At 42.6% G+C, this 20693-nt stretch overlaps 1 protein-coding gene across 11 annotated transcripts in view; it reads right to left on the bottom strand.

The window, feature by feature from the left end:
• kdm8 (lysine (K)-specific demethylase 8) overlaps positions 1-19940 on the bottom strand; it is a 119147-nt gene extending 99207 nt beyond the window's left edge. For 7 of the 11 annotated variants that reach the window (XM_072268493.1, XM_072268494.1, XM_072268495.1 and 4 more), the window contains exon 1: positions 19868-19940. The gene's annotated coding sequence lies outside the window, so the exon portion shown is untranslated. Of the gene's footprint in view, positions 1-3689; positions 3715-16981; positions 17003-17059; positions 17306-18498; positions 18591-19867 lie in introns of those variants that run through there. The other 4 variants (XM_072268489.1, XM_072268488.1, XM_072268490.1 and 1 more) reach the window with 4 other exon arrangements.
• Positions 19941-20693: the final 753 nt, after the last annotated feature.

Genomic DNA, 20693 nt, shown 5'->3' with positions numbered 1-20693 from the left:
TCTTACAAACATGAATGAGTTGTTTGAGGAGCTGGTGAAGGGTCGGCCAATGAATGTTGTACATTAGTAGAGGTCCCTTATGGTAGGTTAATCCAAAAGATTAAGACACATGGGATCCATGGTGACTTGATAGATTGGATTCAGTTGCCTTGGCTATAGAAGACAGGGGGTGTTATTCTGACTGGAAGTGTGTGACCAGCTGTGTTCCGCAGAGATCATTGTTGGGTCTTCTGTTTTTCGTGAAATATATATATACATATATAATGGTTTGGACAAAAACATAGGTGGGCTGATTAGTAAGCTTATATAACCATATAACAATTAAAGCACGGAAACAGGCCATCTCAGCACTTCTAGTCCGTGCCGAACTCTTACTCTCACCTAGTCCCACCGACCTGCACTCAGCCCATAGCCCTCCATTCCTTTTCTGTCCATATAGCTGTCCAATTTTACTTTAAATGACAACATCGAACCTGCCTCAACCACTTCTGCTGGAAGCTCGTTCCACATGGCTACCACTCTCTGAGTAAAGAAGTTCCCCTCATGTTACTCCTAAACTTTTGTCCTTTAACTCTCAACTCATGTCCTCTTGTTTGAATCTCCCCCAATCTCAATGGAAAAAGCCTATCCACGTAAACTCTATCTACCCCCTCATAATTTTAAATACCTCTATCAAGTCCCCCCCTCAACCTTCTACGTTCCAACGAATAAAGACCCAACTTGTTCAACCTTTCTCTATAACTTAGGTGGTGAAACCCAGGTAACATTCTAGTAAATCTTCTCTGTACTCTCTCTATTTTGTTGACATCTTTCCTATAATTCGGTGACCAAAGCTGTACACAATACTCCAAATTTGGCCTCACCAATGCCTTGTACAATTTCAACAGCAACATCTTCAGCTGAGATAAAATTTGGTAGAGTTGTGGATAGTGAGAAAAGCTGTCAACAGATTCAGCAGGATACCGGACAGTCGAAATATGGGCAAGAAATGGCAAATGGAGGTTAACGTGGACAAGTGTGGTTCGCCCGTCGGGATGTTGAATGTAAGAGGAAAGTACACAGTAAATGGCAGGACTTAGGGACATTGATGCATAGAGAGATCTCAGGATTTCAGTCTATAACTAAGTGGCAAGGCAAATCGATAGGGTTGTAAAGAAGGTGTATGTACATTTGCCTTCATTGATCAGAGTATTGGGTGAAAAAAAACAAATCAGGAAGTCATGGTGCAACTGTATAAAACTTTGATTAGGCCATATCTGGAGTATTATATGCCATTCTGGTCGCTGTATTACAAGAAGGAGGTGGAGGCTTTGGAAAGGGCACAGAAGAGGCTCACCAGGACGTTGCCTGAATTAGAGGGCATGTGCTATAATGTGAGATTAAATTATTTTTCTCTGGAATATTGGAGGCTAGGAAGCAACCTAACAGAAATATGTGGAATTACGAGAGGCAGAGATAGGGTAGGTTAGCTTTATCTTTTCTCTAGGGTGGAAATATTAAATATTAGAGGGTATAGTTTTAAAAGTTAGAGAGGGAAAGATTAAAGATAATCTCTGTACGAGAGGTTTTGCCCCACATACAAAGAGTAGTGGGTACCATACAGCATGCTTCTGGTGGAAGTGATGGAGGCAGATACGATAGCAACGTTTTAGAGGTAGTTAGGCAGGGAATGGAAGGATATAGACCTTATGCAGGCATATGGGATTAGTCTAAATTGGCATTGTGGGCCGAGGGGCTGTTCCTATGCTGTACTGTACTACGCCTATGAAATAGGCTGAGCATAATATGAAGCAGAAGCAGGGAAGGTAAGAGAGATGCCAGGTCTCTAAATGACTCAGTTCCTCAAATAATGAAGAAAGCCTGCCAACTGCAGCAACACCTGGGCATTATGCATGCACAGGATATTGTGCGGCAAGTGACATTCATGCTACAGCAGTGCCAGGAAATGGTCTTTTCCAACAACAAGAGTTCAACATATATCTGTGGCATTTAATATCTGTAATGCCATTATCAGTCCCAAGTTCCCAATCAGTAACGTACTGAAAGGTATTGGTCATTAATTAGAAATCAAGCAGGAACAGCCACACACACGCATCATGGTCCTGAGTCTAGGTCAGAGGTGGGGTATACTATGGCAAATCATCCCCCAGTTGCTTGAAGCTTTTCTGTTTATCTACAAGACACAAGTTAGAAACCTTCCATTTGCATGGATGACTGCAGCTCCATTGATTGACATTCAAGGGCCTAAACACCATCCAAGCCAAAGCAGTCTGCATGCTCAGTTTGCAGTCCATAACTCTAAACAGCCCAGCACCAACACACCATGGCTGCAGAGTACAGCATCTACAGAATGGACTGCAGTAACTCATTGAGGCTACGTTCATAGCACTTTCCAGACTTGCAACCTCCACCAAGTAGAAAGACAATGACAACAGGTATAATACAGGTCAGTTGCAAGTTTCCTTTCAACACGTACTATCCCAATTTGTAAGCATATTTGAATATTTTCATTTGTCCTTTGGTCCAAGCCTGAAATTATTAGTGCCCAGGCAGAGTGGATGAAAACTCTATTTCCCTTAACTATAATAACTAGGAAGTACATATAAAAGTAATGACTAGAAGGATTACAAATAAATTGTGAAGAATTTCTTTCTGAGATTTAAAGATATCTGATAAGCCATTGTTGCAGTTAAGCAGCATTTCAATGTGTATCTGATGAGTCAAAGGTAAACAGGTAACTGCTTGGCAGTGGGAAGAGAGCACCTTTTGGCCTTATGGCCAAGTCGGGGCTGACTGGTCTCCTTCTCAGTCTTTACTTCTTTACTGATTTATGTATCTCATTTGCAATGTTGAAAATCAGCTTTCTTTCCAACCAGCAACCGTGGAGGTACCATTTCTTTGTCATTAGTCCAAAATACTGCTGTAGTCCATGTAAAATCTCTAGCTATAATTACTTTCCTATCTGCATGGCTGCACAATACAAAACAATTGCCTGCCACGTTGCCTGCATCACTGCACTGACTACACATAAAAATTACCTTGTTGGTTGTGAAGCTAATTAGGATGACCTGAAAGGCATGTGAAAAGTGCCGTTAAATGCAAATTTTTAAAAAACTGAACTTTTTGCTAATTTGAGTTTATGAATAAAAGTTTAGAGTTCAAAATCTAGGAAAGTAAACTTCTGTAAATTTGTGGTTAGACCACAGTCCATGTTCTAAAAAGACTATAAAGGAAGAAATTTAAACACGAGGAATTCTGCAGATGCTGGAAATTCAAGCAACACACATCAAAGTTGCTGGTGAACGCAGCAGGCCAGGCAGCATCTCTAGGAAGAGGTACAGTCGACGTTTTGGGCCGAGACCCTTCGTCCTGACAAAGGGTCTCGGCCCGAAACGTCGACTGTACCTCTTCCTAGAGATGCTGCCTGGCTTGCTGCGTTCACCAGCAACTTTGATGTGTGTTAAAGGAAGAAATGTGTCAAATTAGTACTGTGGATCAGGGACCTCTTATTCAGATGTAGGTAGTTATTCTAAGGGTTGAGAAGTTTAAAAACAATAGAAATATTCAAAATCATGCAAGATTTAAGCAGGGTAAGTAGATAACAGAAAGGTGGGTAATGGTGAACGTAAGTCAGGTGAATGGCAAAGTACAAAGAAAGAGATGAGTGAAGACTTTTTTTTAATACTCACATTAAGTTGCTAACACGACGCCACTCAACTTTCTATTGTTGTATGTGGGGAAGACGATGGTGTTGGGGGAGGGTTGGGAAACATAAGGAGTTGAGAAGTCAGAATCACAGAGTGGTTACAGCAAAGAAAGAGACTATTCAGTTTTTCACCTTTATACCAGCTTTATTTAAGAGCATTTGCAAGGTTGCTTTCTTTTCTGATAAATATCCAACCCCCTTTTGAACACATCAGTTGAATCTGCCTGAACTAGTACTGAAAGTACATTTCAGACCTTAAAGACTGCCTGCCTTAAAATATTGTACCTCATGTTAGTATTGGTTCTTTTACCATTTTTCTTCATTGGCTCTTGACCTTTCGATCACTGAGAACTCTTTCTCCCTGCCCTTCATGATTTTCAATGCTTCTGTCAAATCAGCTCAGATCCACTTAATGGTACGTCTCCTTCTTGGACAGCAACTTTGAAAGTAATCCTTTCATTACTTCTCTCCTGTTATTTAGCTAATTTTCTTTCCATCCTGCAATAGCCTTCCCTTTTCTTTTCATGGCCTTCAATATTGAAGGTAAACCTATTATGCAGTATCTTTTCAAATATCTTTGAAATGTCCCTGTACATAGAACATAGAAATTTACAGCACATTACAGGGCCTTCGGCCCGCAATGTTGTGCCGACCATGTAACCTACACTAGAAACTGTCTAGAATTTCCCTAGCGCATAGCCCTCTATTTTTCTAAACTCTGTGTACCTTTCTAAGAGTCTCTTAAAAGACCCTATTGTATCTACCTCCACCACCGTCGTTGGCAGTGCATTCCACGCACCCACCACTCTCTGTGAAAAACTTACCTCTGACATCCCCTCAGTACCTACTTCTAAGCACCTTAAAACTATGCCCCCTCATGTTAGCCATTTCAGCCCTGGGAAAAAGCCTTTGGCTATCTGCACGATCAATGCCTCTCATCATCTTATATAATTCTATCAGGTCACCTCTCATCCTCTGCCACCCCAAGGAGAAAAAGCTAGTTCACTCAACTTATTCTCATAAGGCAGGCTCTCCAATCCAGGCAACCGCCTTGTAAATCTCCTCTGCACCCTTTCTATAGCATCTACATCCTTTCTGTAGAGTAGTGACCAGAACTGAACACAGTACTCCAAGTGGGGTCTAACTAAGGTCTTATATAGTTTTAGCATGACCTCATGGCTCTTGAACTCAATCCCACGGCTGACGAAGGCCATCACACCATAAGCCTTTTTAACAACACTGTCAACCTGCACAGCAGCTTTGAGTGTCCTATGGACAAGGACTCCAAGATCTTGCTGATCTTTCACCCTGCCAAGAGTTTTACTATTAACATTATATACTGTCTTCAAATTTTATCTACAAAATGAACCACTTTACAGAGTAACAACACAAAATGCTGGAGGAACTCAGAAGGCCAGGCAGCATCAACGGGAAAAAGTATAGACGACGTTTCAGGCCGAGACCTTTAGGTGCTGCCTGGCCTGCTGAGCTCCTCCAGCATTTTGTGTGAGTTGCTTGATTTCCAGCATCTGCAGAATTTTTCATGTTTGTGATTGGAACCCTTCACAGAGTAATACAGTAATAGAATAATAGAGGATGGAAACAAGCCTTTTGGTCCGCTGAGTCTGTGCTGCCAATTAAACACCCACTTGGCCAATCCTACCCCATTTTATTCTGCCCACATTACTGATTCTATCATTCATGTAGGCCAGTACGCAAGCTAGTCGAGGTAGCGTGTCTCAATTCAGGCCCACTCGGACTTCTGGATGTTCAGTATCAAGCCAGAGGCTGCAGTCTTCTTCAGGACATCGTCAACGTGCTTCAGATGGTCCTCCCAGCTGGTGCTGAAGATGATCACATCATCCAGGTAGGCCGCACAATGCTTCTTGCATCCCCTCAGCACACGGTCAATCAGCCATTGGAAGGTTGCTGGGATTCCACACAGCCCGAACAGCATGACAGTGAAATGAAAAAGGCCAAGGCGAGTGCCGAATGCGGTGTATTCACAAGTCCTTCGCCAGCAGGATCTGCCAATAATCTTTGCAGAGATCAAGGATGGTTGTAAATGTGGCATGGCTCAACCTTTCCAGCGGCTCCTCAATCCACGGCAATGGGGTAGGCAGCGAACTTAGAGACAACCTTAATTTGTCAAAAGCCAATGCAAACCCTCAGGGACCCACCAGGCTTTGGCACACTCACTAAGGGCAGTGTATGGTGGCCAAGTAAAGCAAAAGCCGACAGGGTTTGGGATATGGCAACAAACCAGAGGACCTAGGAAAAAGATCCACGTTGATACAGGAAGAACATCCAAACTCCACACAGACAACACGGGAGGTCAGGATTGCACCTGGGTTGCTGGAGCTATGACGTAATAGTCCTACTAGCTGCACCAATCACATCAACCCTGCCTGTTACTTCATCAGAATTAACAAATCCCTACTGAATTTCTCTAATTCAAATGTATGCAAACGACAGCTAGTTCTGTCCCTCATTACTGTTTCTAGGACTTTACACATCATTGATGTGTAACTATTGTCTCTAAGGGCATTTCTGTATATTTGGTTATTAAAAGAATTGTGGTCACTGTTTCCTGTGTACTTCTCCAATGGTACCTGCTCCACTGGATCTGGCTTAAAACCAGGTCCAGCAATGCCACCTTCCCAGTAGGGATTAAAATGTACTGGTTGAGAGAGTCTTAGGAGCATAAAAACTTCCACCCTTCCTCTCAGCCTATGCTCCTTATGTTATTGCTGCTTCAGCCCCTGTACACACTAGTGTGGCATTTTCAATGTCTGAAATTTCCATGCACATCTGCTCAATATCCTTCTTACTAGGTTGGCAGTCTATTAGAACAGTTCTAATATGTAACCGTATCTTGATTGTTTCTTACCTCTAAATGGACAGATGCTGCCCCTTATTGTTCCACGATATCCTCTCTCCCCAGCAATGTAAAAATTATTCTTATTCAATACCATGACTCCCTTGCTTGCTTCAGCCCATTCCATCCATGACGACCATCAAGTACACATCAATACTGATCCCAGCACCTGGTCTGTAGTTTCTACACTTCAGTGATGTAAATGCCTGTTACTGTGCTATTATCACCTACACAGGCAATGCATTCCAACTCCAACAATCCTCAGGGGGGAAGAGTCATCATCATATTCTCTCTACATCTCTTTCTCCTTACCTTAAATCTGTCCCCTCTAGTTATAGATACCTTGGCTGCAGCAAAAAAATTACTTTTATCTACCCTAACTATGCCCCAAGTGTTCTCACTCTTCTGCACTCCAAGGAAAACAAACCATCCTATGCATTTTCTCCTTTTAACTGGGACACTTCACCACAAAAAACATCCTGGTAAATCTCCCCTGCATACGGGCAATCACAAGACCATAAGACATAGAAAGAGACTTAGGCCACTCGGCCCATCAATTCTGCTTTGCCATTCCATCTTAGCTGATTTATTATGCCTCTTAACCCCATTCTCCTGCCTTCTTCCCATAACCTTTGGAACCCTGACTAATTAAGATCTATCCACCTCCACTTTAAATATACACAATGATTTGGCCTCCACAGTTGGCTATGGCAATGAATTCCACAGATTCACTACCCACTGACTAAAGAAACTCCTCTTCATCTCAGTTCTAAATGGAATCGCTCTATTCCGAGGCTATGCCTGCTGGTCCTAGATTCACCCACTATAGGAAACATGTTCTTCACATCCACTCTATATAGACCCTTCAATATTCAATAGGTTTCAATGAGCTCCTCCCTCATTCTTACAAACTCCAACGATTACAGACCTAGAGTCGTGAAACACTCCTCATACATTTTCATTCCTGGAATTATTCTCATGAATCTCCTCTCGACTTTCTCCAATGCTAGCATAGCTTTTCTTGGATAAGGGGCCCAAAACTGCTCACAATACTCCAAGTGTGGCTTGACCAAGGCCTTATAAAGCCTCAGCATGATTAACTTGCTTTTGTATTCTAGTCCCTTCAAAATGAATGCTAGCACTACATTTGCCTTCCTTACCACTGACTTAATAGGCAAGTTAATCTTTTGGGAATACTGCATAAAGACTCCCAAATCCCTTTGCACCTCTGATTTTTGAATTTTCTCCTTGTTTATAAAATAGTCCATGTCTTTATTCCTTCTATTCATCATGTCCTTTCTAAAATGTGGTCACTATATAGAACAGTACAGCACAGAAAAAAGACCTTAAGACCATCTTTCTTGATTAACTGGAATATTTAGAAACCTTTTTTTCTTGTAGCTTGATCTGTTATTACCACAAAATCGTAAAACAATGTGGATAATGGGGGCCTGAAACCAAAGAACCACCTATCTACCTCTTGAATTGTTGCTTTCTTCTCTACCTGAAGAACAGAACCTTCCTCCTATATCCCTTAGGTTTTGAATTCACAAGTCTGATACATGTTTGCTCTTTCCCCACTTCTGCCTGCATGCCATTCTTCGGCTCAGAGTCTTCACCCCAGACTGCAGACTTGTTGTCCTTCAGAATTCCACCGCAACTCCTCTTTCTGGCTGGATCCATTTCTAGATTTATAGATTCCATTCCTTCTCCGAGATGAGCTGCGAGCCAGGCTGTTGAGCCTCATCTGCCTGGAGCGATTGATTTTAAGTAACCAGTAACCTGGCTTTGCCCCTTCTCCTGTCAGTAGACACGGTCCACCAGGCTTAGTAGCTAAACCACACCAGAAGGCAAGGACCTGGACTTGACTGTCAGAGGCTATTTGAGGCACATACATTGGGAGCATTTACTAGGTAGTGGGGGCTTATCCCCATTTCCACCCCCCAGCTATGATAACCTTAAGGAACTGAACAGTAAACCATAGAATAAAAGGAAGGGGGGAGGAGTACCAGCAGGAAGAATGTGTGGGTGATGAGCAGATAGAGAGGCTGGGGAGGGGGATAGAGTGATTAGGATCAGAGAGATTGGGGGAGGCAAGAACTAAGGGGGAAAGGGGAATGGTTACCAGAAGTAATCATTTTCGATGCTATCCGATTGGAGTCTACCAAGGAGAAATACGTAGTGCTGTTGCTCTAATCTGCATCTATCCTCAACTTGATAGCAGAGGAGGTCTTGGACAGACATGTTGGTGTGCGACTGGGAAGTAGAATTAAAATGTTACAGCAGCCACACTGAAGGTGCTCATCAAAGTTGGCTAGCATGAGAGGACACAGTTTTAAGGTGCTTGGAAGTAGGTACAGAGGAGATATCAGGGTTAAGTTTTTTTACGCAGAGAGTGGTGAGTGCATGGAATGGGCTGCCTGAGATGGTGGTGGAGGTGGATACGAAAGGATCTTTTAAGAGACTCCTGGACAGGTACAGGGAGCTCAGAAAAATAGAGGGCTATGGGAAACCCTAGGTAATTTCTAAGGTAAGGACATGTTCGGCACAGCTTTGTGGGCCAAAGGGCCTGTATTGTGCTGTAGGTTTTCTACGTTTCTATGATTCTATTTATTTACTGTTTATGTCTTAATTTTCCATTATCCATTAACTCTGCCTCAGCCGTTTCTGAGCTCCACTCAATACTGTCCAACCCCAATATTGTCATCAAACCCACTCACTAGGGAGATGGCACTGTTTGATGAACTGATGTTTGCCTTTTGGCAGTCGATTGTTAGCTCTCAGACATTGTTTCACATTTCCATTGGACATGACCCCACTGTTCAACATCAGGTCATTGACCTCAAAAAGTCATATTTTTCCTCAAGAGATCTTACTTCCTCAGCCTTCAGTCTCATGGCTCCCTAACCCTACACTTTGAAGTTCAAGTTCAGTTTATTGTTATTCAATGTACACATGTATACTGCCAAAAGAAACAACGTTCCTCCGGACCAAGGTGCACAGTACAGTACATATAACTCATCCCACACAACAAGAAGTAATGTTACTGTGGTAAACCATATATATGTTGTAACTGGGTTACCTGTCTGGACACACCCCTCTGCTGACTGTCCCTGTGGCTCCTCCCACAGTCCCCTGAATAAAGGCAATTGCGCCATTGCTCCTCCTCTCAGTCCAGGGGCAGGTACTCAGCATGGTGGAGGTCACATTTTACTGCTAATAAAAGCCTTTCAGTATTTACTCTACTTCCAGTCTTTTGGAGTTATTGATAGTGCATCAGTTACCAGTTCCCATCTCCTCCCCAAGTTCCACAATTAGGACAGCCCTGGTAGACTCATCATTTCAGCTTGCTCTTGTCTCATTGAGTTTACTTAAACCCACCTTGACTCTACTCTCTCCCTTCCTGCCTTGCCCAATCTATATGCAAGCCCTTTGAGTTACTTTGATGGTTTTCATATCCCAACAGGGTCATCTTCACCATGGACATCCAACCTCTCAATATCTCCAACCCACACCAGGATAGTCCAAAAGAAGTGCAACCAGTTCCCACCCATCCCTATCATCATTATTTGCCTGACAGAACTTTTCTTACATTGAATAACTTCTCCAGTCACTTAAACAGACAAGTGTCTAAGTTTAGCCATCTTCGTAGGATACATGGAGCCATTAATTTTTCAGCCCTACGAGGGCCCTTTTCTTCACCTCTTTATAAAGACATTAATGATTTATTGACGCTGCTTCCTGTCCTTAAAGGGATCTCAAAAGCGTAATTGCCTTTGTTGGTAATTTCCATCCTGTTGTTGCTTTCACGTGATCACGTACCTGGCTCTTCCTTCACCTTTCAACTTCTCTTCAAAATAAGGATAGAACAACGTATCCAACGTATTCCCACAGGTGACATATGGGAGGAGACTGCACCTCTTCCTGTCCTGATTCTTCAAAGGATTCCATTTAATACTCCCAGTTTCTCTACCTCAGTCATAGCCATTTTCATGACAAAACCCTGAACAGCAGCATTTCAGAGATATCTTCTTTTCTTCCTTAGCCATTACTTCTAGTCAATAACATTTAACAAGGTTCTTAATTGCTTATATTTCATCTCCTGCCTTCTGTTCTCAATCCATCTGCCCTCACTAGCTTTCACATGGCATAGATCATGTGGCATAACTTCTCCACCTTGAACCACTGTTAGAAAGACACCACCATTTCCCTCCCTTTCAGCATATTAAACACCTATTCCCTCTACTAGTTTGATCAATCACTCAAGACTTTTTCCTCATATAACTACAAGACATGCAAAACTTGCCCCAGCCACTGTTTAGCAACCAAAATACTCCTTGCTGATGAAGCAGCAATGTACTTGGACTTTTAAGAGTGATCCTGACCTTGCATTTGCCTGTCACTTTTATCCTCCATCCCACTGCCACTCTGACCTCTGGTCCTTGGTCTACACCAGGGGTTCCCAACCTTCTTTATGCCATTAAGGAGTCATGGACCACAGGTTGGGAACTCCTGGTCTAGAAAATGATTCAACAAATTTCAAAGTAAGCTCAAGGAATAGCATCACAGCTTCCATCTAGGCAGTTGTAGACCTTGAGACTCAAGGGGCCATAAACAATTTCAGAAAACTAGTTTTTCCTGTTTGTAATGGAACTGGCCAGTTATCTACAGCATTTTTAGTAGGATTAAGGAAAACCCCAAGGCATTCTACACGTATGTGACAAACAGGAGGATGACTAAAGTGAAGGTAGGACTGATCATCGATAGAAGAGGATGCATCTGCCTGGAGTCAGAGAAGGTGGAAGAGGTTCTTAATGAATACCTTGCTTCAGTATTCACCAGTGAAAGTGTTCTTGACGTTTATGAGGACAGTATAAAATTGGCTGATATGCTAAAGCATATCGACACTAAGAAAGAGGAAGTGCTGGAATTGAAGAACATTAGTATAGATATGTCCTCAGGACCATATGGGATATACCCCAAGTTAACTACAGAAAGCAAGGGGATAGATTGCTGTGCCTTTGGTAATGACCTTTGCGTCTTCAGGAATAGTACCAGATGATTGGAGGGTAGAAAATGTTATTCCTTTGCTCGAGAAAGGGAGTAACCCTGGAATTATAGACCAGTGATTCTTCCTTCACTGATGGGGAAGATTCTTAAGAGACATCATTTGGAAAATATAGTCTGATTAAGGATAGTTAATATGGCTTTGTAATGCGAAGGTCATGCCCTACAAGCCTGATTGAATTAACTGAGAATGTGACAAAGTACACTGATGATGGTAGAGATGTAGATGTAGTATATATAGATTTTAGTAAGGCATTTGATAAGGTTACCCATGGTAGGCTCATTCAGAAAGTCAGGAGAATGGGATCCAGGGAAAATTGGCTGCACGGATTCAAAACTGGCTTGCCCATAAAAAGCAGAGGGTGGTTGTAGATGGAGCATATTCTGCTTGGAGTTGGTGAACAGCAATGTTCCACAGGGACTTGTTCTGGGGCACTGCTCTTCGTGATTTTTATAAATAACTTGGATGAGGAAATGGAAGGGTAGATTAGTAAATTTGCAGATGACATTAGTTTGGTGGAGTTATAGATAGTGTAGAAGACTGGTAGGTTACAACAGGACACTGATAGGATACAGAGCTATGCTAAGAGTAAATGGAGTTCAACCCAGAGAAATGTAAAGTGATTTACTGTAGAAAGTCAAATTTAAATACAAGGCTAATGGCATGATTGTTGGCAGTTTGGAGGAACAGAAGATGTTGGGGGCCACATCCAATGATCCCTCAAAGTTGCTGCACGAGTTGATAGGATGATTAAAAGAGCATATGGGATGATGTGCTTCATTAGTCGGGGGATTGAGTTCAAGAGCTGTAAGGTAATTTTGTAGCTCTATAAAGCACTGGCTTGACCACACTTGGAATATAATGCTCAGTTTTGGTCACCTCATTATCTGAAAGATGTAGAAGCTTTAGAATCAGAATCAGAATTTGCTTTAATTACTTAAATTAAATAAGTAATGCAAAAAAAGTAGTGAGGTAGTGTTCATGGGTTCAATGTCCATTCAGAAATCTGATGGCAGAGGGGAAGAAGATGTTCCTGAATTGTTGAGTGTGTGCCTTCAGGTTCCTGTCCCTTCTTCCTGATGGTAACCACAAGAAGAGGGCATATCCTGGGTGATGGGGGTCCTTAATGATGGATGCTGCCTTTTTGAGGCATTGTTACTTGAAGATATCCTAGACACTACAGAAGCTAGTTCCCATGATGGAGCTGACTGAGTTCACAACTTTCTGCAGCTGCTTTCGATCCTGTGCAGTAGCCCCCCCATCCAATACTAGACGGTGACATAACTAGTTAGAATACTCTCCACAGTACATCTGTAGAAATTTACGAGTGTCTTTGGTGACACCAAATTTCCTCAAACTCCAAATGAAATATAGTTGCTGTTGTGCCTTCTTTGTAACTACATCGATATGTTGGGCCCAGGATAGATCTGTAGAGATGTTGACTCCCAGGAATTTGAAACTGTTCACTTAGTCCACTTTTGATTCCTCTACGAGGACTGGTGTGTGTTCCATTGGTTTAGCCTTTCTGAAGTTCACATTCAGGTCTTTGATCTTACTGACATTGATTGCAACGTTGGTGCTGTGACACCACTCAACTAGCTGATATATCTCACTCCTATACACCTTCTTGTTACTATCTGAAATTCTGCCAACAATATTTGTGTCACCAACAAGTTTATAGATGGTGCAGAGGAGATTTATCAGGATGTAGCCTAGATTAGAAAGCATGTCTTATGAAGGTAGGTTCAGCAAGTTAAGGCTTTTTTCTTTGGAGTGAAAAAGGATGAGAGATGACTTTATAGAGTTGTACAAGATGATAGGGTGCATAGATCAAGTAGATAGCCAGAAATTTTTTCCCAGGGTAGAAATGGCTAATACCAAGGGGGCATAATTTTGAGGTGATTGTTGGTAAGCATAGGCGGGATGTTAAGAGTCGAGTTTTTACACAGAGAGTAGTGAGTGCATGGAACACCCTTCCAGTGGTGGTGGGAGAGGCAGACACATTAGGGGTATTTAAGAAACTCTTAGATACACACATGGATGATAGAAAAATGGAGGGCTATGCAGGAGGGAAGGGTTAGATTCATCCGAGAGTAGGTTAAAGATTGTGGGTAGAGGGGCCAGTGAAGTGCTGTAGTGTTCTATGCTCTACTCGTCATAGAGTGTAACAACACAGGAAAATGCCCTTCAGCCCACTACATCCATCGATACTAATCCTATTTGCCAGCATTAGGCCTCTATCCTTCTATGCCTTACCTGTTTAAGAGTCTGTCTAAATGTCTCTTTAATTGTAACTGATTCTATTTTGTCAGCACGTTCCAAATATCAATCACCCTCAGTGTGAAAAAAACGTAACCGTCAGATCCCCTTTAAAACACCTTCACTCATTTAAATCTCTGCCCCTTTATTTTTGATGCACGACTATGGAAAAATGAATTTGATTATCTATCCTGTCTATGCATCTCATTACCTTACATACTTCCACCAAGTCACTTCAGCATCCTTCATTTCAAAGAAAACAAGCCCAGCCTATTCAATCTTTTCCCATGACTAAAGTCCTCCAGTTTGGGCAACAGTCAGGACATCCCAGTTTTAATTCCACTTCCCAGCTCTGTCCTCAGGCTCCTCCACTGCCACACTGAAAACAGATGCAGACTGCAGGAGCAACACCTCCTATTCTGTCTTGGCAATCTCCAACCCGATGGCATGAACATTGATCTGACGAGCTTCTGATAAGCACTCCACTCTGTTTTTCCCCTCCCATCTGAGTTTTCCCTTGCTGAGTTCCTTCAGTATTTTGCATGTGTTGATCTAGATTTCTAATATATGCGGTATCTGTGCTGCATCCTGGTGAGCTTCCTCTGTACTCTCTCCAGTGCAATTACATCCTTGCCTATGTGGAGAGTAGACATTACAGTCTAACTAGTGTTTTAAAAGTTGCAATATAATGGTCACATCTTATATTCTACGCCCTAACTAAGCACGCCATGCACCTTCTTAACCACCCTGGAGATTTGTTTTGTCACTTTCAGAGATTCATGGACTTGGATGCCTATATCTCTTTTTGTTCATCATTATTCCTCTACCAATTACCGTATATGTCCTATCCTTATTTGACTTCCCAAAATACATCACATCACACTTGACAAGATTAAATTCCATCTTCCAACACTCTGCCCAACTTTTCAACTGAATTGTAACCTTAGACAACCTTCTTTGTTATCCATATCACCCCTGATTTTCATGTCATCCACCAGTTTACTAATCATTCTTTCTACATTCATATCCATATAATCACAACAGCAAAGGTCCCAGCACAGAATCCCGTGGTTCACCACTGGTCAAAGACTTCCAATCAGAAAAACTATGTCTCCCGTCCAATTAGCCAGCTCTCCAACTCAGATTTTCTACCACTGCTGGTGCTGCCTGGCGTGCTGGGTATTTTCAGCATTCTCTTTTATTTCCAATTTGCAGCACTGTGGTTCCAGCATGATTCCATCTCCTTCAGACAGATCAGCTGGTCTCTCAGTTGGCATTACCGCCATTTAGTTTTTCTCTGTATTTCAAAGTTCAAAAAGTTCAAAGTAAATTTTATCATTAGAGTACGTATATGTGACCACGTACAACCCTGAGATTCTTTTTCCTCTGGACATATTCAGCAAATCTATGGATCAGTAGCCTCAACAGGATCAATGAAAGATCAAGAGCATAGAAGAACATGAACTGTGCAAATGAAAACATAAATAAAGAGCAATAAATAACGAGAACATGAGTTAACAAGATAAATGGTCCTTAAAGTGAGATCATTGGTTGTGCGATCAATAGATGAGTGTAGTTATCCCCTTTTGTTCAAGAGTCTGATGGTTGAGGGGTAGTAACTGTTCTTGAACCAGCTGGTGCAAGTCCTGAGGCACCTGTAACTTCTACCTGTTGGCAGCAGCGAGAAACGAGCACGGCCACCCTATCATGAATCTTCCCTTTGTTCTCCTTACCTTTCTGCAACTTAAAACAAGCTTTTTTACTAACTTTTCCTTGCTCTGAAGAAAAGTAGTTGATCTGAAATGCTAACTCTGTCTTTCACAGATAGCTGCCGGGGCATTTCCACTACTTTCAACTTTTATTGCAATCTGCATTAATTACTTGGATGAAGGGACAAATTGGACTATATCCAAAGCTTAGTGACAGAAAGCTGAGTAGACAGAAAGAAGCTGAAAATGGATTTAGCCAGATTTAGTGAGTGGTCAAGGCAGCAGATAAATGATGATGTGGGAAAACGTGAGGCTATTCACTTCACAGGAAGAATTGGCATTCCAATTTTTTTTTTAAGTGTGAGATACTATTAATGATGGCTTTGTTCAAGAAAAAGAAAAAGGGAGGGCTGAAGTACAAATAAGGAAGTCTTGCAAGAAGATTTTGGTGAGACATAGCTGGAATTCTGCTTATGGATTTGGTCGCAACCCCAAATAATATATAAAATTACGACAAGTTCCAAATCCAAAGAACTGATTGTGGACTTCAGAAATGGTAAGACAAGGAAAACCAGTTCTCAGAGAGGGATCAGAATTGGAAAGGGCAAGTAATTTCAGCTTCCTGGATCAATATTTCTTAGGATCTATCCTCGACCTAACACATCGATACAGCTACAAAGAAGGCACAACATTGGTTATATTTCATTAGGAGTTTGGGAGTTTTGGTATGTCACCAAAGACAATCATAAATTTAAAAAAATGTACTGTGGAAAGCATTCTAACTGGCTGCATTACCATCTGATATGGGGGTGGGATGGAGTGGAGGCACCATACACAATCAGAATAAACTGTAGAAAGTTGTGAACTTGGTTAGGTCCATCATGGGCACGACCCTCCACTGTATCCAGGACATTTTCAAGGAGTGATGCCTCAAAAGGTGACATCCATCATTAAGGAACCCCATCACCCTTGCTGTCATTGCTACCAGCAGGAAGGAGGCACAGGAGTCCGATGGCACACATTCAACGATTCAGGAACAGCTTCTTCACACCCCCCCCCTCCCCCCACCTCCGGTACAGGAGTCCAATGTCACACATTCAACGATTCAGGAACAGCTTCTTCACCCCCCCCGGCACAGGAGTCCGATGTCACACATTCAACGATTCAGGAACAGCTTCTCTCCCCCCCACCCCCAGCACAGCCATCCAATTTCTGAATGGACATTGAATGCATGAACACTACCTCACTATTTTTTACTTCTATTTTTGCACTACTGCATTTAACTAATATATAGATACTGAAATTCATGTTTTTTTCATATACCGGCGATAATAAACCTGATTTTGATTCTGGGTACTCACAAGCCAGGGAAGTATACAGAGAAAAGTTAGCATTTCAGATCAATTACAGTTATCCATGAGAACTCATTAATTTGGAACCTGTGTATCTTTCTCCATAGATATTGCTGAGATTTTTCAACAACTTCTGTTTTGATTTCAAATTTCCAGCATCGACAGTATTTTGCTTCAGTATTCTGTTCTTGCCCGGGAGGCAGTAAGGTGAAGGATCATTAGATCTGACTCCTAGTATGAGCAGACTGTTCTCTGACAATAGATAGTTCAGTCAGGGTAGGTCTATATCCTTTGTAGATTAGGGAAAATAACTTCAGTGAAATGGTCAAGATTCTGAAAAATGGAGGATGAGAAACAATAAAAATCTAGAACCTGGAGGTATTTGTTGCAAAGGCCAGTTTTATAGCCCTCCAATAACTACCCTTAAGGTAGTGATTAGCTACCCTTTTTAACTACTTGTTCTTCAAGTACTCCTACAGTGCTGATAAGTAGGGAGTTATAGGATTAGACCCAGCAACAATAAAAGGACCACTAATATACTTCCAAATCAGGGCAGTGCGGTGTGGAAACTACTGGTGGTTGAACTGCTGCTCTTGTTCTGCTTTGTAATAGAGGTGATGGGCCTGGGAGTGCTGATAAGAGTAATATAACTGCACACACCGCAGCCAATGGTGGGAGGGAATGTATGTTTAGAGTAGTGCAAGGGTGTCAATTAAACAGACCTGGTTACAGATGAGGGACTCAGACAGTTAGGACTGAGATCCGCAGGGATTTCTTTGCATTAGAAGGTTTTGAATGTCTCAGAGGGTTTTGTAAGAGCAGTCAGTATCAATTTCAGCCTTGAGAAAAATCTATTTTAGAGTCTGAGCAAGTTAAGGATCATATTATTACGTGGATTTGTGGTAGATTAATTGTAATCAAAGTGAGGACCAAAGTGACATGGTCTAATCCTGCTCCGAGTTCTTACGCTGATGGGCCATTTGGATCTAAAAGTCAACCCTGCCATTCAAAAAGATTGCAGTTGACCTTCTACAATCTTTTGATTGGCATTTTCCTCAAGCCCTCCAATATCACAAATTGGTCCATCAATAACAACCTCCACAACCCTCCAGAATAAATAATTCCAAAGATTTACTATCTACTGTATGGAAGTCTCATCTTATTTCAGAGCAACACACACAAAAAAATGGCAGAACTCAGCATCTACGCAGAGCAATAACCAGTCAACGTTTTGGGCCAGACCTCCCCCTACACCTCCTCCCCTACCACTATTCAGGACCCTGAACAGACCTTCCAGGCAAGGTGACACTTCACCTTTGAGTCTGTTGGGGGTCATCTATTGTACCCGGTGCAGCCTCCTCTACATCGGTACAAAAGGCAGGATTTCCCAGTGACCACCCATTTCAATTCGGCAGATGAGATCCTACAGATGCTGAAAATCCAGAGCAACACATACAAAATTGCATACAGAAATCAATATGCAAACACGAGGAAATCTGCAGATGCTGGAAACTGAAGCAACTCACACAAAATGCTGGTGGAACACAGCAGGCCAGTCAGCATCTATAGAAAGAGGTACAGTCGATGTTTCCGGCCGAGACCCTTCGTCAGGACTAACCTGAAAGAAGAGATAGTAAGAGATTTGAAAGTGGGAGGGGGAGATCCAAAATGATAGAAGACAGGAGGGGGAGGGATGGAGCTAAGAGCTGGAAAGTCGATTGGCAAAAGGGATACCAGGCTGGAGAAGGAAGAGGATCATGGGATGGGAGGCCTAGAGAGAAAGAAAGGGGGAGGGGAGCATCAGAAGAAGATATAGTGAGGGAGACAGAGGGAGAAAAAAGAGAGAAGGGGGGAAATAAATAAATAAGGGATGGGGTAAGAAGGGGAGGAGGGGCATTAATGGAAGTTAGAGAAGTCAATGTTCATGCCATCAGGTTGGAAGCTACCCAGACAGAATACAAGGTGTTGTTCCTCCAACCTGAGTGTGGCTTCATCTTTACAGTAGAGGAGGCCACAGATGGACATACCATTCCCATTCTGATATGATCCATCCCTCCCCCTCCTGTCTTCTCCTATCATTTCAGATCTCCCCCTCCCCCCCACTTTCAAATCTCTTTATTTCTCTTCTTTCAGTTAGTCCTGACGAAGGGTCTTGGCCCGAAAAGTCGACTGTACGTCTTCCTAGAGATGCTGCCTGGCCTGCTGCGTTCACCAGCATTTTGTGTGTGTTACAGAAATCAATGTTCATGTCATCAGGTTGGAGGCTACCAAGGTGAAATCTGGGCTATTGCTTATCCAACCTGAGACAGGTTGTGGCAGTACAGGAAGCCATGGACCAACATGTCAAAATAGGAATACAATTAAAATGGTTGGCCACTGAGAAATCCTGCTCGGAGTTGCTAGACAAAGTGGTTTCACCAATGTAGCAGACACCACACCAGGAGCACCAGATAGAGTAGATGAGTGTCATCTAGTGTATCTACCCACTTATCCCTGCAAGTGGAAGAAATGCTGCACCCGTCCATTCACCTTCTCTCTCACCTCCATTCAGGGCCCCAAACAGTCCCTCCAGGTGAGGCAACACTTCACCTGCAAATCTATCAGGGTCATCAATTGAATGTGGCTCGGGGAGGCAAAACTCAGTGAAAACGACTAATATGAAAATCAGGGGGCGGAATCTTGTGAAGATAGACATCAAGTTGACCAACAAGAAACAGGGACCGTAATGATTGCCACAGGAACCTGTCCAACCGGAATTGGCAACTCCAACTGAGACAATCCCACAACGTTTTTTGTTGACCGATATAATAATAAACATTCAAAATGCGCACAGATAAATATAATAATTTGGTTCGGCACAGTTACGACCGTGCCTGCCGAGCCGTCGCTTCTTACCTCCCGGCACCACAAGCGCCATTTTGCACTCTACCCCCTTCCCTAAAGCACGCAATTCCTGATGACGCAAACCACTCGCGTGCGTCCTGACGTCACGGAACCCATGACGTTCCCGGAATGCGCGCATGCGGTTCGGTCTCGGGTAAGTCGCGACGTAATGAACTACAGGGTGTTGCCTGTGTTCTCTGTTCCCTTTAGTTTTCCCGACCGTCCCCCTCCCACCACGTTTCTCAAAGGGATTGCAAAGTTAGAAATAAATACCCGAAGATGTAAAATAAAATGAAACGATGTAAGATTAGAAATCTACTGGAAACACCCAACAGCTCAGACTCTCTGTGGAGAGTGAAACAAGCCATGTTTGAAGGGAAAGAGTGGAGAGGATAAAGGAAGTTTCTATCTTAGGGTGGAAACCACTAAAAAAGGTCAGAGTTTCATGCCCATGACTATTTTAAAATCTTACTTCCGCTCTGATCCCAGACAACCTGGAGGAACACCATCTCATCACTTGTCTAGGCCAATATTCTTCATTGTGCAGTCCATGAGCTGTTGGAAGCATATGAAGTGTGGCCCTCTGGAGCTGAGACTGGAGGGTGGGATCAGGAGATCTGAACATGGCTGGATGCAGGCCATTTGTGCTCAGACACAGGATGTGTGGGCGGTACAGAGTGTGTAAGATGCCGAGAGTAGTATTGTGGTGGAAAGGAATCACAGGGGTAGTGTCACACAGTGAGGGAGAGCCCCTCCTTTTCTCCTGTCTCTAATGTGCGTAAATACACTGGAAATAGAGAGTGAAACTAGATTAATAAAGAGTGAGGGAAAACAGGAG

Source organism: Mobula birostris, chromosome 9 (genome assembly GCF_030028105.1).
Source record: "Mobula birostris isolate sMobBir1 chromosome 9, sMobBir1.hap1, whole genome shotgun sequence".
NCBI classification, from domain to species: Eukaryota; Metazoa; Chordata; class Chondrichthyes; order Myliobatiformes; family Myliobatidae; genus Mobula; species Mobula birostris.
This window is presented reverse-complemented; position numbering and strand designations above follow the sequence as displayed.